The sequence below is a fragment of the Felis catus genome, chromosome E2 (genome assembly GCF_018350175.1).
Source record: "Felis catus isolate Fca126 chromosome E2, F.catus_Fca126_mat1.0, whole genome shotgun sequence".
NCBI lineage: Eukaryota > Metazoa > Chordata > Mammalia > Carnivora > Felidae > Felis > Felis catus.
In genome coordinates this window covers 46,633,072-46,654,629 of record NC_058382.1, presented here as the reverse complement: position 1 = coordinate 46,654,629, position 21,558 = coordinate 46,633,072, and the positions used below count along the sequence as shown (strand labels likewise).

The 21,558-nt window shown below is 36.9% G+C and overlaps 2 long non-coding RNA genes across 13 annotated transcripts in view; one reads left to right on the top strand and one right to left on the bottom strand.

The window, feature by feature from the left end:
• LOC111557992 overlaps positions 1 to 407 on the bottom strand; it is a 474,951-nt gene extending 474,544 nt beyond the window's left edge. For 5 of the 12 annotated variants that reach the window (XR_006590776.1, XR_006590786.1, XR_006590779.1 and 2 more), the window contains exon 1: positions 182 to 382. This is a non-coding gene — a long non-coding RNA (uncharacterized LOC111557992). Of the gene's footprint in view, positions 1 to 181 lie in introns of all 12 variants that reach the window. The other 7 variants (XR_006590782.1, XR_006590783.1, XR_006590780.1 and 4 more) reach the window with 7 other exon arrangements.
• A 26-nt stretch (positions 408 to 433) lies between these two features.
• LOC111558013 overlaps positions 434 to 21,558 on the top strand; it is a 151,531-nt gene continuing 130,406 nt past the window's right edge. Inside the window, exon 1 of the long non-coding RNA XR_006590774.1 lies at positions 434 to 624. This is a non-coding gene — a long non-coding RNA (uncharacterized LOC111558013). The remainder of the gene's footprint in view (positions 625 to 21,558) is intronic.

Genomic DNA, 21,558 nt, shown 5'->3' with positions numbered 1-21,558 from the left:
AATCGAGAGAAAAACGACGCCAGGTCAGAATCTAGAGACTGAAGAGTCCGCGAACAGAGGTCTCGCCTCAGGCGAGTGAAGCAACCCGACTGAAGTCCGCCAGATCGAAACGGCCTCTTTGACTCATTGTCCCTCCACCTCCGACCGCCCTTTTTGTCATTTTCCCTTCAGTGTCGCTCACCACAGATTGCTGTCTCCAGTAAGACGCCCAGCTCAATTGTGCACCTCAGGAACTCTACGCGCCACAAATTCAAGTATGAGGCTTGGAATCTCGCCGCCCCAAACGTCTCCTAGAGTGAAGGAGAGACGGGCCAATCAAAGGCAGACTGGCTCCAGATGCCCAAATCGGTGGGCGTGGCGAAGGAATGCTGGAGGGACGTTACTGAGTTGCTAAGACGACGGCTTCCGGGTGGGCGGGCTGAGGTGACTTCTGGCCGGAAGACGAGACTCCGCGGGAAAAGCTGCCCCGCTAGGTGGACGAGGAGCTGTCGGGGTGAGGCAGTTTCCTCAAGAGTAACGGCGGGCCTGTGCTAGGGTCACACCACCGGCCTTCGTTTCCTTTACCCTTCTCTCTAACCAAACGATATTCCTGCCCAGTTACAAAGTGCAAGTTGTTTCCCTAAGGTAAGCGTGGGGTAATCCTATCTCCTGGTTAAATGGGTTACGGAAACTCTCGTCCACTGTGTCACACAAGGAATAGGTACTCAAAAAAGAAAAAAGTGAAAATTCAGTAACTTCTTATAGTGCGAATTTTTTACTACATTGTATGCGTTTTGTAGTTTTAAAACACTGAGTGCAGTTCGAGTTAAATTTTCGTTCTTCCTGACTGCAGAATTCCATCTACCCGAGTAATGGACAAAGACCAGAATTTTCATGTTCTCTGTAGCAGTCTCAAAGCTTCTCTGACTTAAGTTCTGTTCTTTTTTTTTTTTTTAATGTTTGTTTATATTTGAGAGGGCGGTTGGTGGTACAGAGGATCCCAGGCTTTGTGCTGATGACAGAGATCCCAGTGGTGTCTCCAACTCCCAAACCTGGAGGTCATGACCTGGGCCCAAGCCAACGCTTCACTCAGCCCCCCAGGCGCCCCCTGCCTTAAATTCTTAATCTGCCATAAATCTGAAGGCAGAGGGTAAAATGGACAGTTGCTTTGAGCCTAAACCATTCCAAGAATCAAACTAATTCAGCTGAGTCTCCTTTCTTTAAGAGAGTCCTTGTAACTTAAAATAATTGAAACCAGGTGCTAAATATGGTGCCTTTGGTTCAACGTGTGTCTCATTTGATGATGTTGGTCTCACATAAGTCTTATAAAAGTAAACATTGAAATGATAGAAGAGAAGGCTTTCTACAGACAGATATTTTTTTTAAAAAAAACTTGTGGCTTTAAAACACATCTTTTTTTTTTTTTTTTTAATATGACATTTATTGTCAGATTGGTTTCCATACAACACCCAGTGCTCATCTCAACAGGTGCCGTCCTCAATGCCCATCACCCACCCCCCATCAACCCTCAGGTTATTCTCAGTTTTTAAGAGTCTCTTATGGTTTGGCTCCCTCCCTCTCTAACTTTTTTGTTGTTGTTGTTCTTCCTTCCCCTCCCCCATGGTCTTCTGTTTAGTTTCTCAGGATCCACATAAGAGTGAAAACATACGGTATCTGTCTTTCTGTGTGACTTATTTCACTTAGCATAACACTCTCCAGTTCCATCCACGTTGCGACAAAAGGCCATATTTCATTCTTTCTCATTGCCAAGTAGTATTCTATTGTAAAACACATCTTTTAACAAATCACACAAGTCATTGTTAAATTCCAGTCACCAAAATCTAAAAGAAAACTTCAGCAAAACTTACCTGCTTATCAGGAGGAATTTATTCCTCTAGAGTTAAGGCGCAGAAGCATTTATGAAAGCTTAGATCTGTATGTGTTTAGGTTCCTGCCAACCTCTTTCTTCATATTCCATCTTCAAAACTCCCTGCTAATGAGCACTTCTCCAGCAGCTTGGATGAAACATTTTGAATAACTTCCTCAGCCTCTAGGTTAGAAATTTCATTAAATAAAAAATTAAATACATTAGAATGCTTAGGTATGAAACATTAATGAACTGTGTAATAAGTTCTTCAGAAGAGGAGGCACTTAAGAAAACACAGGCTACCTGCATCGTGAAGCCATATAATGTGATAAGATTTGATATATAGGCAAGAGATCAAAAAATGGCCAGAATTTCAAAAGAGAATGTTCCATGAACTGCTTAAATGCTTTCACAGACCATTTGAAAATAAAACTGAATCTCAGCAGAAGCCCAAGAGACCTTAGAGATGAACCACATTCTTTGAATGTCAGTATTATACTGAACAAAGCCAGTTGGAATGTTATTTATCTGGCAGGAAAAAAGATGCCTAAATTTTATAAGGACTTAGTCATTAATTTAAAAATACATAGTGGCTTTAGAGTTGAGAAAGGAAACTTGTTAGATGTACCTGTACTTGGAAAAAAAGTTTTCTCTAATAGACATATTTGACTTTGTACACTATTTTTCTTACCTGCATGTTCTTCCCCCTCTGCTTAGTTGCATCTTAATTTTTAAGATTTTTAAGATTTTTCTGAATCTTTTGAGATGTAGTCCATAGACAACTCTGACTCCAGAGAACCTATAGAATTATAATGTTGTCTTTATTTGGCATTTTGGCTTTAGGGACTGTACTGTTTTTTATGTTGATAATTGTATCTTCTGTATAATTTGCCTGCTTTACTAGATTCTAAGCTGCTTAGAATGGTATTCACCAGTGTACCTGGCAGAATGACTTGAACATGGTAAACATGATGTTGGTATAAAAAAGCCTAAGTTAGAGTTAATGTTAAATATAATTGGTAGCTGTATTAGTTTGCTAAGGCAGCCTTAACATAATACTACAGACTGGGTGGTTTAAACAACAATTTTATTTCTTTATGATTCTAGAGAGTAGAAAGTCCAAGATCAAGTTGTTAACTTCTCTTTTTGGCTTATGTAGATGACCATGTTCTGCCTTTGCCTTTGCATGTTTTTTTTTTGTATGTGCACATAAACTATGCCCAAATTTCTTAAAAGGACACCATTCATACTGGATTAGGGTCTTTCCTAAAAACCTTATTTTATCTTAATTACCTCTTTAAAGATCTTATTTTCAAATAGAGCTGCATTCTGAGGTGCTGAGGGTAGGACTTTGACATAGGAATGTGGGAATTGCACGCAATTCAGCCCATTATAATAGCCAACACTCAAAAAGCAGAAGTGGTTGGGAGCAGTTCTGTCACCCTTAGAAGTCTCTTTAGATCACGTATATAAACTTAAATGTGTAAACTCAGATTAGTGTAAGATAATAGGGAGTAGTAGAGCCTGTGGTGTATCAGAGAATATTTGCCTAAGCAAGACATTTAAATTAATATTTGTTTTTTTGTGTTTTGTTTTTGTTTTTGTTTTTTTACTTATTTTGAGAGCGCATGTGGGAGCAAGCAGGGGAGGGACAGAGGGAGAGAGAGAATCCCAACCAGGCTCCATACTGATACTGTGGAGCCTGACACAGTGATCACAGTACTCAAACATGACGTCATAACCTGAGCTGACATCAAGAGTTGGACGTTTAACTGACTGAGCCGCCAGGAGCCCCTAAATTAAAATTTGTAAATAAAACACACCTCAGATTTGTTTGGGCTATCCACACAAAACACACAGGCTGACTGGTTTTGGCTTACAAGGCATTGGTTTGCCAAAACCACCATCATATGATTTCATTTGGAATCTATAACCTTTTATGGTAGATACTGGACATATTAAGTATGTTTTTGCATATCCAAAGGCATTTTCCCCAGGTTCCATTGGTTCACACATAACTTTATGTGGAATACCCATGTGGAAGGAACTTTGCTGAATGCTGTACTGTGATTAAAATCCATAAATTTGGCCTTATATTCAAGAGTTACAGGAACATCCTATTTTTGAGGTAATTGAATGCATAACTATGCATAATTTGGGGATTTTTTTTTTTTTTTGGTACAGCTTTATCCTGTAAATAGAACTCAGAATTCCTTGTTAGATTATTTGCCCTCAAAAGGTCAAGCCTTTGCCCTGAAGTACAATTGTAGAGGACATGAGATATATACAAAAATAATTATAGTGCAAGATAAAAGTGAGATGATAAGAGAATAATAGATGTGCTGTGGGAAATTAGAGGAGGAAAAGATTTTTTCCAGCAGGGTGTGTTACTAAAGGTATTTAGTGCAGTTAGAATTAATCTTTCCTAGGGCACCTGGTACTTCTAATATAGCATTAATCAGTGTATTACATGGTACCTACTTGCATATGTTCACATCTCTCCCAATGCACTCTGAAATACACAAGAATGTCTTAGTCTTTATATGTTCCAGTCTGGTATTGTCCAAAAGTTTCAAGAGTCGCCTGGGGAACTTTTTAAAGATAAGTTTCTCAACTCTATTTCTAGCGATTCTAATTTAATAGGATTGGAGGGGTGGTAGAGAATCTATTTTGAAGAGGCTTCTCTCACTTAATGACTCTGGTTATCAGCCCTTTTTGGAATCTCCTGCCCCAGAACACCTAGGATATAGTATGCTCTCAAATTCTTATCACATTAAATGAGCAGAGCTGTGACTTAGTAAAATTAATAAGGATAAATTAGAGTGGAAAATATCCTAGAGGCAAAGAAGTCCTATTACAGATGTCCAACTAAGAGATTAAACCACCCTTAACTAGGGCAAAGGCCATAGGAAAGGAGAGAAACAAGAAATGTTGAAAAGGTAGAATCTACAGAATTAGATGAAACTTGATATAATGCAGTAGTTCCCAAACATAGTGTGCCTAAGACTTATATGGGGTATTTATTTAAAAAGCAGATTGCCACACTCTTGTATGAATTTTTTTTTCAGTTAGTCCAGGGTAAAGCATAGGAATCTGCATTTTTTTTTTAAACAATCCTTCCACATGATTTTGATTTAGGTTATTTTATCTAATTTAAGACCTCAGTGTAAGAACGCAGTGATCTGTTGACCATTGTAAGAGGAAAGATTGAAAAATAGTTCTAAAGATTAAATTGTGAGTGACAGGATTAGCCATTAACCAGTATTTGGTTTAGAGAGAAATAAAGTTCATCCATGAAAGCTCTTTGGCAAGTAAGAAGAAATGGGCTTTAAGAGCCTGGGAAAGAGGTAGAGGGCGACGAAAAAATTGGGATCCTTTGTGATAAAGATTCCTAAGAGAGATAAAGGAAAGATTCCTAAGAGAGATAAAGGAAAAAGAAGAAAGTCATGGGGAAAATTGGGGGGTTATTTCTCCTTTGAGAGATTTTGAAATGAAGGAGGCAACATGTGAAAGAGAAGGTGGGAGAAAAGTTGGAAAAACCAAAACCAAGAGTTTTAAGTAAAGAATGTGTACATCATCTAGTGTGAATGAGAACTACAAGGGTTGTAGGGTAAACATGAAGAGACCTCTGAGATTGACATCTATTTGGTACCCTTTAATAGAAGGAGTTTTGCAGAACTGTGTGGTTGCTGTGAGTTGAAAAATAGATGGCAAGAAAATCTAAGCTAGGGATTATTAAGCATAATTTACCATGTGAAGAGAATAAGTATCTGCACCCCCATGTTCATAGCAGCATTATTTACAATAACCAAACAGGGAAACAACCTAAGTGTCCATCATTGGGTGAATGGATTAAAAAAAAAAAAGGCTATGGTATATATATGATACAGCGAATTATAAGTTAGCCATAAAAAACAAAACAAGGAAATCCTGCCATTCTGACAAAAGGGATGGACCTTGAGGGCATTTTCTCATATGAAGTAAGTTAATATTGTATGATCTCATATGTGAAATCTGAAAACAAAAGTCAGAAGAGGTCAGATTTTAGGTTACTGGAGGCAGGGGGTAGGGGAAATACAAACTTCTAATTACGAGATAAGTACTAGGGATGTAATGTACATTATGATGACAATAGTTTGCACTGCTGTGTGATACATATGAAAGTTAAGAGGGTAAATCCTAAGACTTCTCATCATAAGGAAGAACTTTGTCTCTCTGGCTTGTTTTATCTATGCAGGATGATAGATGGTAATTAAACACTGTGGCAATTTCATAGTATATGTAAGTCAAACAATTATGCTGTATGCCTTGAACTTGTACAGTGATGTGTACCAATTATATCTCAATAAAACTGGAGGAAAAAATGAGAGATTGTCATTATATGAAGAAGGTAACACAGGAAGATTCTTATAATCTGTTAGAGATGTCCATTTTTTGTATAGTAGAAAATAATTTTTAAGACCAGGATCAATGGAGGTAAAAAGATAAAAGGATCACAGTAATACTAAAGAGTAAACATGCTTCATTAGCAAAACCTGGGTTTTGTTGTTTTTTTTTTTTGGGGGGGGGGGTCTTTCCTGGATAGTAAAGGAAATTAATAATAAGCCTAATTAGAAGTTCCCTTTTTAAGAAGTAAAACAGAAGAATAAAAGTTTCTGGAATAGAGTTTTATTTTAATATAGACTTTAAAGAAGAAAAATTTTCAAGTGATAGCCTTTGTAGACTTACCAAGACAATGGTTTTAAAACATTATATCTTATATGCCAATCTTACAAGCTATCCATAAGTACATAATTAGTATAATAGTTTATATAAGAGGTCTGTATTCAAAACTCAAGTCTGCCTCTTATAGATGTGTGTACAACCTTGATTAAGATCCTGTTAAATAGGGGCGCCTGGGTGACTCATTTAAGCATCCAACTTTGGCTCAGATCAAGATCTCACAGTTTGTGAGTTCGAGCCCTGCTTTGGGCTCTGTGCTGACAGCTCAGAGGCTGGAGCCTGCTTCGAATTTTGTGTCTCCCTCTCTCTCTCTCTATGCCCCTCCCCTGCTTGTGCGCTGTCTCTCAAAAATAAATAAAATATTTAAAAATAAGATTATGTTAAATGAAATGGAAATTTCTATTACTTCATAGCATTAAATGAAGTGATACAATGTTAAATATGTTTTTGCCATATAGTAAGAATTAAATAATGGTGACTCTTTTATTAATTGAATGACCTTTTGCAAGTTACTAATTGCTCTGAATTTTTAAGTGTTCTCTGTCAAATGGTAATAGTTATATAGTTAAGGACATTCATAGAACGAGGTGGAGTTAACAAGAATATTATGTTATTAGAAAACGGGGAGTTAATCAGAGGGTCTTGTAACAATGCATAGCACATAAAAACACTCAGTAAATGGCAAATGGTATTGTTATGTCAAAAATCTAAAAGTAATATCACTTATTTATCTCAGTTGCATAGAGCTTTGAAATGCATTCTTCATATAGTCTTTTCAACAGTTTTGTGAGATAGTCCCTTTTACAGATGAGAGAAAGTTTGAGTAACTTAGAGTCAAAGAGAAGCAAAGTCTTCTTACTCCCAGGCCAGTGCTTTCACCCATCATACATTATCTGTCATGTAAGTCACAAAGGTTATTTTTTCAACTTTATATTTTGAAATTTTAGATTCACGTGTGGTTGCTAGTAATAGTGCAGAGAGATTCCTTGTACATCTTCACCCAGTTTCCCCCAATGGTAATGATATCTTATGTAACTATAGTATAACATCAAAACCAAGAAATTGTTACCTAATGACCTTACTGAGATTTTACCAGTTTACATACACTAATTGGTGTGCATGTGTGCATTTATTCTATGCAGTTATCTTTCTGTAGATTAGTGTAACCACCATTATAGTCAAGGTACAAAACTGTTTTCACCACAGGATTTCTTATGCTACTTTTTTTTAAATTTTTTTTTTTTAACATTTATTTATTTTTGAGACAAAGAGAGACAGAGCATGAACGGGGGAGGGGCAGAGAGAGAGGGAGACACAGAATCGGAAGCAGGCTCCAGGCTCTGAGCCATCAGCCCAGAACCTGACGCGGGGCTTGAACTCAGACTGCGAGATCGTGACCTGAGCTGAAGTCGGACGCTTAACCGACTGAGCCACCCAGGCGCCCCTCTTATGCTACATTTTTGATAGCCAGAGCCTTTCCACCTAGATCCCAGTTACTATGCCCTAGCAACTACTAATCTGGTCTACATGTTTACAGTGTTGTCACTTTGAGAATGTTACATAAATGGAATAGTACTTGTAACTACTTGAGATAAATTTTATTAATAAAATTTACATGTAAATTGTATCAAAAAGAAATACAGTTTTTAAGTTTTTATTTTAATTCCAGTTAAAATACAGCGTTCTCTTAGTTTCACATGTACAATATTGTGATTCAACAATTCCATTACATCTCCCAGTGCTCATCACAAAAAGTGTACTCCTTGATCCCCATCACCTATTTAACTCATTCCCCCCACACAACTGTCCTTTGGTAATCAGCACATTCTCTGTAGTTAAGAGTCTGTTGCTTGATTTGTCTTTTTTTTCTCCCTTGGCTCATTTGTTTCTTAAATTTTACATGAGTGAAATCATAGGGTATTTGTCTCTCTCTGACTTCTTTTGATTGGCCTTATACTCTAGCTCCATCCATACCGTTGCAAATGGCAAGATTTCATTCTTTTTTATGGCTGAATAATATTCCTGTGTGTGTGTGTGTGTGTGTGTGTGTGTGTACGTACAACATCTGTATCCATTCATCAGTCAGTGGATACTTGGGCTGCTTCTGTAATTTGGCTATTGTAAATAATGCTGCTATAAACATAGGGGTGCACGTATATCTCTGAATTAGTGTTCTTGTATTCTTTGGGTAAATACCCAGTAGTGTGATTGCTGGATTGCAGGGTAGTTCTATTTTTAACTTGTGGAGGAACTCCATACTGTTTTCCACTTTGGCTGCACCAATATGCATTCACACCAACAGTGCAGAAGCATTCCTTTTTCTCCATATCCTTGCTAACACTTGTTCCTTTTGTTGTTGATTATAGTCATTCTGACTGATGTGATATCTCATTGTAGTTTTGATTTGCATTTCCTTCATGATAAGTGATGGTGAGCATTTTTCATGTGTCTTTTGGCTATCTCTAAGTCTTCTTTCGAAAAATGTCTATTCATGTATTCTCCCACTTTTTTAATCGGATTATTTATATTTCAGGTGTTGAGTTTTATAAGTTATTTATTTTGGATACTAACCTTTTGTTCAATATGTAATTTGCGGATATATTCTTCCATTCTGTAGTTTGCCTTTTAGTTTGGTTGATTGTTTCCTTCACTGTGCAGAAAAGTTTTATTTTGATGCCCTAAGAGTTTATTTTTGCTTTTGTTTCCCTTCCATTGGGAGATAATACCTAGAAAAAGTTGCTACAGCTCATGTCAGAGAAGTTACTGCCTGTATTTTCTTCTAGGATTTTTATGGTTATAGGTCTCACATTTAGATCTTTAATCCATTTTGAATTTATTTTTGTGTATGATGTAAGAAAGTGGTCCAGTTTCATTCTTTTGCATTATTTCTGTCCAGTTTTCCTAGCATATTTTGTTAGAGTTAATTTTTTTTAAATATTTATTTATTTTTAAGAGAGAGGCAGAGACAGAGCACAAGTGGGGGAGAGGCAGAGAGAGAGAGAGGGGGAGACACAGAATCCAAGGTAGGCTCATAACCTGAGCCAAAGTCAGACACTTAACCAACTGAGCCACCCAGTCACCCCGGAAGAGGCTTTTACCCATTGCATATTCTTGCCTTTATTATCAAAGCATATATGAGAATAAATTGACCATATAATTGTAGGTGTATTTTTGGATTTTCTGTTCTGTTGATCTATGTTTCTGTTTTTGTGCCAGTAGCATACTGTTTTGATTACTGCGGCTTTGCAGTATAACTTGAAGTCTGGAATTGTGTTAACTCTAGTTTTGTTCTTTTTCAAGATTGTTTTGGCTATTCAGGGTCTTTGGTGGTTCCATACAAATTTTGGGATTGTTACAGTTTGGTGAAAAAGTCTATTGGTATTTTGATAGGGATTGCCTTAAATGTGTAGATTGCTTTGGATATTATAGACACTAAAAATATTCTTCCAGTCCATGAGCAATGGAATGATTTTCCATTTCTTGGTTGTCATCTTCAATTTCTTTCATCACTGTTTTATAATTTTCAGAGTACAAGGCTTTCACATTTTTGGCTAGGTTTATTCCTAGGTACTTTACTATTTTTGGTGTAATTATAGATGGGTTTATTTACTTAATTTTTCTTTCTTCTTCCTCATTGTTGGTATATAGATGTGCAACAGATTTCTGTACATTGATGTTGTATCCTGCCACTATATGGAATTTGTTTTTCAGTTTTAGCAGTTTCTTGGTGAAGTCTTTCAGGCTTTCTTTATATAGTATTCGGTCATCTGCAAATAGTGAAAGTTTTATTTCTTCCTTACTGATTTGGATGCCTTTTATTTATTTTTGTTGCCTGATTGCTATGGCTAGGACTTCCAGTACTATGTTGATTAAAGTAGTGAGGGTAGACATTCTTGTCTTGTTCCTGACCTTAGAGAAAAAGCTCTGTTTTCCCATTAAGTATAATGTTTGCTGTGAGACTTTAATATATGGTCTTTATTATTGTTGAGGTATGTTCCCTCTAAACCTACTTTGTCAAGGGTTTTTATCATGAATGCATGTTGTACTTTGTCAAATGCTTTTTCTGCATGTATTGAAATGATCATATGGTTTTTATCCTTTCTCTTAATGATGTGATATATCACATTGATTGATGTACAAATATTGAGCCACCCTTGCAACCCAGGAATAATTCCCACTTGATCATGGTGAATTCTTTTTAAGTTTATTTGAGAGAGAGAGTGTGTGTACACGTGCACAAGCACATGGGCAAGTGAGGGGCAAAGAGAGAGGGAGAGAGAGAATCCCAAGCAGGCTCTGCAGTGTCAGTGCAGAGCCTGATGTGGGGCTCAAACCCATGAACTGTGAGATCATGACCTGAGCCAAAGTTAGACACTTAAGCAACTGAGCCACCCAGGCACCTCCAGGGTGAATGATTTTTTTAATGTGTTGTTGGATTTAGTTTGCTAATATTTTGTATTTTGGATTTAGTTTGCTAGTATTTTGTTGAGGATGCTCACATCTGTGTTCTTCAGAGTTACTGGCCTTTAGTTCTCTTTTTTCATGGTGTCTTTATCTGGTTTTGGTATCAGGATAATGTTGGCCTCTATTTTTTTCTTTTTCCATTTTTTAGTAGAGTTCATCTGGTCTTTTGTTGGTTGGGAGTTGTTTGATTACTGATTCTATTTCATTGCTGACTAACAGTCTATTCAAATTTCCTATTCCTGTTTTAGTTTTAGTAGTTTATATATTTCTAGGAATTTATCCATTTCTTTTCAGTTGTCCAATTTTTCAGCGTAGAGTCTTCCATAATATTCTCTTGTAATTGTATTGCTGTAGTTTTGGTTGTTATTTCTCCTTTCGCATTTGTGATTTTATTTATTTGGGTACTTTCTCTTCTTGTCAAGCCTGACTAGAGATTTATAAATTTTATTAGTTTTTTTTTTCATAAAACCAGCTCCTGGTTTCATTGATTTCTGTTCTATTGTGGGGTTTTAAGTTTTTTTTTTTTATTTTTAGTTTCTGAATCATTTACTATATATATATATATTATTTCCTTCTGCTGGTTTTAGGTTTTGTTTGCTGTTCTTTTTAGCTTTTTAGGTTATTTATTTTAGGTTTTTCTTTGTTCTTGAGGTACGCCCATATTGCTAGAAACTGCCCTTTTAGAACCGCCTTTGCTGCATCCTAAAGGTTTGGGACCATTGTGTTTTCATTTTCATTTGTTTCCATGTAATTTGTATTTCTTTTATTTCCTATCTGACTCATTCATTGTTCAGTAGTGTGTTATTTAACCTTCATGTATTTGTGGTCTTTCCAGACTTTTTCTTGTGGTTCACTGCTAGTTTCATAGTATTGTGTTCAGAAAAGATGCATGGTATGACTTCAATTTTCTTAAATTTGTTGAGACTTGTTTTGTGGCCTAATATGTTATCTATTCCAGAGAATATCCCATGTGCATTTGAAAAGTGTGTATCCTGCTGTTCTAGGATGGAATGTTCTGAATATATCTGTTAAATCCATTGGGTACACTGTACCATTTGAAACCATTGTTTCCTTGTTTATTTTCTGTTTAGATGATCTGTTCATTGATGTAAGCGGGGTGTTAAATTCCCCTACTGTTACTGTATTACTATCGATCAGTTCCTTGATATTTCTTTTTAACTGTTTTACATATTTAGGTGCTTCAAGTTGGAGGCATAAATATTTATGCCTTGTTATATGTTCTTGTTGGATTGTCCTTTTTATGATTATATAGTGTCCTTCTTTGTCTCCTGTTACAGTCTTTGTTTTAAAGTCTTCTTTGTTCAATGTAAGTATTGCTACTATGGATTTCTTTTGACATCCATTTGCATGATAGATGTTTCTGCACCCTCTCACTTTGAATCTGCAGGTGTTTTTAGGTCTAAAATGAGTGTTGTAAGCAGTATATAGATAGGTTTTGGTTTTTATAATCCATTCTGTCACCCTCTATGTCTTTTGATTGGAGTATTTAGTCTATTTGCATTTAAAGTAATTATAGGTATCTATTTATTGCCATTTTAATATTTGTTTGGGGGTTGTTTCTGAAGATTTTCTCTGACCCTTGTTTTTCTTTCATGGTTTACTTGTTTTCTTTAATGATATATTTGGATTTCTTTCTCTTTATTCTTTGCTTATTAGTGGCTTCTGATTTGTGGTTACCATTAGGTTTGTATATAACACCTGTGTATAGTCGCCTTTATTTAGTTGATGGTTATTTAAGTTTGAACCCTTTCTTTTTTTCTTCTCCTTACCCTGTTTTAGGCATATGGTGTCATATTTAAGATCCTTTTATTTTGTGAGTTTTTTGATTGAATTTTTTACAGAAACATTCATTTTTACTGCTTTTATGGTTCCTACCTTGATATATCACTTTTGGTCTTTACTTTCCACTCAAAGAGTTCCCCCCGCTTTTTAAAATTTTTTTTTTAATATTTATTTATTTTTGAGAGACTGAGAGAGACACAGCACGAGCAGGGGAGGGGCAGAGACAGAGGGAGACACAGAATCCGAAGCAGGCTCCAGGCCCTGAGCTGTCAGCACAGAGCCTGATGCAAGGCTTGAACCATGAGATCATGACCTGAGCCAAAGTCTGATGCTCAAACAACTGAGCCACCTGGGTACCCCTCAAAGGGTCTCCTTTAATGTTTCTTGCAGGGCTGGTTTAGTGGTCATGAACTTTAGTTTTTGTTTGGGAAACTCTTTATCTCTCCTTCTATTCTGAATGATAGCCTTGCTGGGACAGTATTCTCAGCTGCAGATATTTTCCATTCAGCACTTTGAACATATCATGCCACTTCCTTCTTGCTTGGTAAGTTTCTGCTGAAAAATTCCCTGATAGTCTTATTTGGTTTCCCTTATATGTTACTATTTTCTTTTGTCTTGCTGGTTTTAAAATGTTTACCACTATATTTTGCCAGTTAAAATATATCATGCTGTTGATGTGGTTTTGTTGTTATTGGGAGTTCTTTGTGCCTCCTGGATCTGGATATCTGTTTCCTTCCCCAGATTAGGGAAGTTTTCAGCTATTATTTCTTTAAATAAATTTTCTGCCCCCCTTTGTCTCTCTTCTTCTGGGACTCCTATAATATGAAGATTATTAGGGTTGATGGAATCAGTGAATTCCCTAAGTCTGTTCTTACTTTGCATAATTCTTTTCTCTATCTTTCGTTCAGCTGGGTGACTTTCCGTTACTCTCTATGCTAGGTAATAAATTTTTTCCTCTGCTTTTCCGGCCTGCTGTTCATTCCATCAGGCATGTTTCTCATTTCTTTATTGAGCCCTTTATCTCTAATAAATTATTCCTTATCTCTGTGTTAAGGGTCTCACTCATGCCTTCCATTGTTTTCTCAAGTCCAGTGATTCTCTTTAAGTATTACATTGAATACTCCAACAGCCATGTTAACTACATCTGTTTAACTTATGTTTCTGGCCAGGGCTTTGTCCTGTTCTTTAGTTGGGGACGAATTCCTCTGTCTTCTCATTTTGTCTAAATCTCTGTGCCTGCTTCTATATGTTAGGAAAGTCATCTACGTCTCCTTTTCTTTCAGGTAATGGCCTTAGGAAGAACAGGTCCTATAGTGCCCTACTGTGTAGTGTTCCCTGTTCCTCAGGGCCTGGCAATTCAGCAAGTGTGTTTAAGGTGTGTTGCATTTGTTCTGCTGTTGTGTCCTAGCTGTCTGCAGAGTCCAGTTGTCTGCAGAGGCTCTCTTTTCTTGTTGTGGGCAGTGTTTGGTTCCTGGCCTGAATATGACAAATTTTAACTAGGTGTGCCCTGATCTGCTTGTGAAATGAGACTTGTTGCTGTTGTCACTGGAACCGAGGCCCTTCAAATCTCCTGGACTGGGAAACGTGGTGTGGGCAGGGGTTTGGGCCAGTCTTCTGGGGAGAGGGCCTGCCATGCTTGAAGTGAGATAAGTTGATTAGAAAGGGGGATCCCCCAGAGTTTGGAGGGCAAGGCTTGATGTAAGCAAGTTACATAGCGAGGGTCTGCTCTGCACTGGCTCCTGCATGTGGCCCTGTGCTTAAACTGAGAGGCAGGAGAGGGAAATGGTGCTTGCCAGTTCCTTTGTTCACAGAGTGATCTATGAATGGCACCTTTCTGGTGCACACTCTGAGAAAAGCAAATAACCCTCCCAGGCACTCTTGAGATTGCTGTGTCTACCGTGTATGTCCATAGGCTGTTGGCTGTGCTTTATCTTCACAGGTATCCCCAGTGTCCTGCAGGCTCTATTCAAACCAAGCCTGCTGACTTTTAAAACTCCAGGCTTTAATTCACACCGGTTGCAAGAACTAATGAAATTCGGCCCCTATTGCTTTGCCAGACAGTTGCTATGGGAATTCACTTTACCTTTGTGGACTCCCCTATATGTTAGTCTTTATCTCTCCCTTCTCTGAAATGATGGCTCCCTCCTCACCACCGTGGCCACTCTTCATTTCTCTCCCAAGCTATGTCTCTGCCCTTGCTACCTTCTTCACTGTAGCCTCTTCTCTACCTGTAGTTGTGGAGTTTGTTGTGCCAGTGTTCAGGTCCATTTCTGGGGAACTTCAGATGTTTGGTTTTTTTTTAATTTTTTAAAATATTTATTTATTTTTTGAGAGAGAGAGTGAGACAGTGTGAGCGGGGTGGGCCAGAGAGAGGGAGACATAATCGGAAGCAGGCTCCAGGCTCTGAGCTGTCAGAACAGAGCACAACGTGGGACTCGAACTCATGGACCGTGAGATCATGACCTGAGCTGAAGTTGAACGCCCAACTGACTGAGCCACCCAGGCGCCCCTTGATGTTTTAATAGTTACCTAGTTGTATTCATGGGATGAGGTGAGTCTAGAGTCCTCCTACTCTGCTGCCATCTTCCCTTCAGCCCCACTCAAAATAAAATCATTTTAAAAATAAAACACAAGCCTTTTATCTAGTGGAGGAGTAGATCTCTTTCAATTTTCTTGGCCTATAGATAGCAAGAGAAGAACTGGAGGAATAAAACCACAAGCAGTGGCAAAGACCCTCAAATTTTAAGCCCTGGCACACGTGGTTCTGTGTGTCTAGATAGCATATTTTGTCTTTAAATGTTGTTCAATGACCATTGCCTGCCTTTCCTTTGAAAACGTTTTCTTGTGGAAATTAACCTTGTTATATATCTTGCATGGATTTTAATGTCAAATCAGTGAATAAGGGAAAATTTATGAAGTGCATGATGTTGTGAAAAATTATGGACATTTTATGGCTTACTCTCCCCACCAAAATAGCCATTCAAGTGGGAAAAACACCTCTCACAGTCAACCATCTTGGAACTCTGGAACCCAATCAGGCAGTAAAACAACCAGGGAAGTGCTTAATGAAAGGAGAGGCTTTTAAATTCAGTAAAAGTGACATGACAGCTACCAACCCCCCTTTCTTCAGCCTTGCCATGATTGTGGTGATAGTAGTCACCATTTCTAGAGTAGCTGGCTACTGCCAGGGCAGGCAGTGTTGACTTCATCATCCAAGTTTTGGAGATGGTGCATTTTGATCAGTCTGGTTATCCTGTGAGTGACCAGTAAAGGTGTTTCCTTTTGTTTCAGCCCCCTTGGATTGCAGTGGCTTCCACAGCTATGGCTACTATCAAAAGATTTAGAGATGCTTTCTTTTTTCTCATTTGGATGCCGGCATTTACATAGACTCTGTTAGGTCTCTGCCTGACTTGTAGGGATACTGGAAGAGAAACATCCCCTGGATGACTAGAGACTTACTTAGCAATAAACTTAATCAAGGAGGCATAAGACTTTAGTGTGCCAAAATGACAAAAGATTGCTGAAAAAAATAAGACCTAAATAAATAGGACATTCCATATACATGGGTTGAGAAACTTAATATTGTTGAGATGACAATACTACCCAAAGCAATCTGGAGTTTATATTGAATCCCTATGAAAAATAGCCTTCTTTTTTTTTAATTAAAACTGAAAAACCCTTCCTGAAATTCAAAAAGAATTTCAAGGGACTCTTGATAGTCAAAACAATCTTGAAAAGAAAAACAAATTTGGTGGATACAAAGTTCCTGATTTTAAAACTTAGTACAAAGCTACAAAAATTAAAAATTTGACATTGGCATGAGGGTGGACATATAGGCAAATGAAATATAATTCAGAGCCCAGAATTATGTCCTCACATTTATGGTCAAATGATTTTCATCAGTGGGGGCAAGATCATTCAGTGGTGGGGGAAGAACAGTCTCTATAGCAAATGGTGCTGGGAAAACTGGACATCCACATGGAAAAGGACAAAATTGGACCTTTACCTTACACAATATACAAAAATTAACTCAAAATGGATTAAAGACCTGAATTTTGGAACTAAATACATGACTTTTAGAAGAAAACATAGGGACCAATTTTCATGACCTTGGATTTGGCAGTGATTTCTTATATATGACACCAAAAGTATAGGCAATAAAAAAAATACATTGGACTGCATCAAAATTTAAAACCTGTATGTTTCAAAAAATACCGTCAATAGAATAAACAGATTGCACAGAACAGGAAAAAATATTTGAAACCATATATCTGAAAGGGGTGTAATATTCAGAATATATGAAGAATTGCTTCAACTCATTTTAAAAAACAAAATTCTTAAATGGGCTAAAGCTTGAATAGACATTTCTCTAAGAAGACATACAAATGGCCAATAAGCATAGAAACAATGCTCAGCTCTGCTATTCATTAGGGAAATTTACATTGAAACCTCAGTAAGATACCTCTTCATACCCAGTAGGAAGGCTGTTACCAAAAGAAAAAAAAAAAGAGGGAGGGAGAGAGGTCAGCAGAAGTAGAAGAAAAGAAAAAGGAGATAACAAGTGTTGGCAAATATGTAGAGAAATTTGAACCCTCTTACATTGCTGGTAGAACTGTGAAATGGTATAGTTGCTGTAAAAAACAGTTTGACAGTTCCTGAAAAAATTAAATATCATAACTACATTCCTAGGTGTATACCGAAACAGGGACTTAAACAGATTCTAATACACCAGTGTTCAAAACATTATTCACAGTTACTAAAAGGTAGAAACAACCCAATTGTCCATCAACAAAGTAACTGATAAACAAAATTTGGTATATCATTAAACAGAATCTAGTATGTCCATATAATGGAATATTACTTGGCCAAAAAAAGGAATAAAGTTCTGATACATGCTACAAAATGGATAGATCTTGAAAACATTAAGTGACATAATCCATATATAAAAGGGTGATATAATTCTAAAAGTTAGATGATTTGTAAAGACGTTAATTAGAGGTTATCAGCGTTAAGATGGGGGAGAGGCACATGTGCTATTACTATATGTGCACAGAATTTCTTTTTGGGATGATGAAAAAATTCTGGAAATAGTGATGATGGTTATACAACATAGTGAATGTACTTAATGCCACTGAATCATACTGGATGTAGTTGTTAACTTTTATGTTGTATGTGTATAGGAGTAAGACCTTAATGTGGTTATTGTTTTTGAGACTCCTTGCTCTAAGTTACAAATGAATGAGAAAACTTTGGTTTTCTTTGTTTTGATTCTTAACTTAATGTTTAATCTTATTTAGGTTTTCTGCATAGATTTTTTTCCTTTGAAAACAAAATGTGACTATCCATTGGGAATATTCTAATATTTTAGTATTACTCTTATAAATTAATGAGATTTTTTCAAATGCAAATTATTCTCAGAAGAATCTGATGACACTGGCATAGTTTTTTGGGATATGCTTAGGCTTGGCTGAACTGGGGTCAGGAGGCTGAGAGTTTAGAATATGGAATATCTAGGTCATAGTAAACCTGGAAGACTAGTGGAAGCAGTAGTAAATTTGTATTCCACAGGCAAAGGGATTCAAATTACACCTTTAACATTACTGAAATAATAGTTCTAAAAGCATAATTAATGTTACCTTTTTGGATAGGATAGGATAAACTGCAACAGCAACAAACCCCTGTATTTGTTTGGCATCATCTTCTCATTAACAATCAGCATCAAGAGAGATTAGAAACTTTCCTTTTCATTTAGTCCCAACCTAAATACCCCAAAGGCGAATGTAGGTTTTGTGTGATGATTTAAGTTTTGACTCTTTTAAACAGCTATATTTTAAATATTTCTTCACAGTGAGTTAGGTGATGTTTCAAGTAAGGTTAGACTCACTATAGTTAGGCTTCACTCTGTTTCAAACTAAGGGAAAGGTTTTTTTTGTTTTTTTTTTTGTTTTTTTTTTTCTAATAGACTTGAGGTATTTATAGGTTTTTGAGTTTTCACAGTATTGGCAAAATTCAGTAGTAGAACTCTCAACTTGGGTAATGGCATCAACTTTGATGCTAGTGTTGTGTACCAACTGTGGAAAGTATTGTGTGTTCTCAAGTAGTTCATTTAACTCAGTGTCAGCATCTGGAAATGGGAACAATATTCCCTACTATGTGGGATTCATATGAAGATAAAATAAGAAAGAATGAAAAGTGCTTTACACAATATCTAATACATTGGAAATTATCATTAATGGTAGTTGTCACTATTGATTAAATATCATTTACCTTTCCTGCCTTTATGCGGTTTTGTGAATATTAGATGAGTTAACATGAAAGCTTTTTAAAATTGGTAAGGTGGTATGTAGGTGAACATTTGACAATTGAAGATCTTTTTCTCTTTTCTGAACTTTTTATTTTCACTATTATAAAATAAGTGTTTAATATTATACTTATTTACATTCGGTTTTGTTTTGTTATTTTATGGATGTTAATCTCAACTCCTAAACAAGAACGTGTATGTTGCTTCAGGATAGCTAATGTTTCTTAGCTCGTATTTCTCTTCAGTCTCCTATGTATAGCATGGCGCTATGTTACTTGCGTGAAAAACACAGTAAACATTTGTTTACTTTTAGTAATTGGTCTTTTCTAAGCAGGCCCTTAAGCATATCATAATTGCAATTAGAATTAACAGTCACCCTGAACATGTGGCTGCTGCTATGCTCTTGAGAATTCCCATTACTCGAAGGTGACCTTCAAGTATATCCCACTGGATACTGACCTGACAAAAGTGATTCATACCTCTAGCCAACAACACAGATCTCTGCAGTGTGTCCTGCTTTCCAAGCCACACTAAAACTAAAGCTACTGAAGTAAGTAAAGCATATTATTTGTTTAATGAGGATATTATTTACTAAATAGAAAATATTATTACCCAAGCCTATTTTTAGAGTTGGATTAATATTTCCTGTCACGTACAATCTCAGATACTGTTTCCTCTAAAAAACTTTTTTATCCAAATACAATTTTCAGGAAATTAGCACAGTACACACCCTATAATATGTTGGGGTGTGTGTGAGGGGGGAGGTATGTGGAATTAATGATAAAATGAGATTGAGTCAGTAGCTAAGAGCCTAACTTTGAAGTACAAAAGTTTTGAATTCTCAACTTTGCTATTTATTAGTTATGTGACTGTGGGGGATGTAGTTTAATTTTGTAAGACAAAGTTTCTTCTTTGGTTTTATGGGCATTATAATAGCCATCTCATAGGTTTATTGTATTAAATGAAATAATCGATTAACAGCACTTAGCACAATACCAGATACCTACTAAATACACATTAAGAGTAATTTTAATTGCAATAACATTTTTAGCCTCAAAATTACTTAAAAATTACTCTCAAGTAGGAAATTTCAAGAAAGGACAGCTCCCACATTGGTCATTGCAAGTGCTCAGTGGCGTGATGAGAATTCAAATCTCATTATTGTACTCTGCTATCCTCAAAATGTTGGTCCTTGTCTTCAGACTAGGGTTCCTCAGGGTCACAGGTGACCACTATAGTTTTAGTCTTCAATTAATCCAGCCAAAGAAAACACCATCTCTCCACATAGGTTTCTTTTTAAGAACAAGAAAATCTTTTTTGGAAACCTTCTAACACACTTGCCTCCAGTACTCATTTACTGAGTTAGATACTCACTTCCTAAATGAACACAGGTGAGGAGAAAGGGATTATGGATTACCTAGGGGTGTGCTTAGAGAAGCCAAGATTTCACAAAGCAAGAAAGAATATCCAACAGAAGAAAGACAGTCTTTTCAACAATTGGTGTTGGGAAAACTGGACCACTTTCTTACACCATGCACAAAAATAAATTAAAAATGGATTAAAGACATAAATGTGAGATAGGAAACCATCAAAATCCTAGAGGAGAACACAGGTATCTCTTTGACATCAGCCATAGCAACTTCTTTGTTTGTTTTTAAAACTTTTTTAATGTTTAATTTTGAGAAAGAGAGCGTGCAAGCACAAGCGGGGGAGCAGCAGAGGGAGAGAGGGAGACAGAGGATCTGAAACAGGCTCCAGGCTCTGAGCTGTCAGTACAGAGCCTGATGCAGGACTCAAACTCAGGAACTCTGAGATCATAACCTGAGGCTGAAGTCAGATGCATAACTGACTGAGCCACTAAGGCACCACCAGCCATAACACTTTCTTACTATATATGTCTCCTGAGGCAAAGGAAACAAAAGCAAAAGCAAGCTATTGGGACTTCATCAAAATAAAAAGCTCTGCACAGCAAAGGAAGCAGACAAGAAACTAAAAGACAACCTACTGAGTGGGAAAAGGTATTTCTGAATGACCTATCTGATAAAGGGTTAGTATCCAAAAGATAGGAAGAACTGAACACCCAAAAAACAAACCACACAGTTAAAAAATGGGAAGAAGAGGTGCCTCGGTGTCTCATTTGGTTAAACATCCAACTGTTGGTTTCGCTTTAGGTCTGATCTCATGGGTTGTGAGATCAAGCCCTATATCGGCTTCCTGCTGACAGTGCAGAGCCTGCTTGGGATTCTCTCTTCTCTCTCTGTTCCTCCCCTGCTCATGCTCTCTCTCACAAAATAAATAAACTTTAAAAAAAAATGGGCAGAAGACATGAAATACACATTTTTCCAAAGAAGATATCAGATGGCCCATAGACACATGAAAAGATGCTTATCATCATCATCATTAGGGAAATACAAATCAAAAC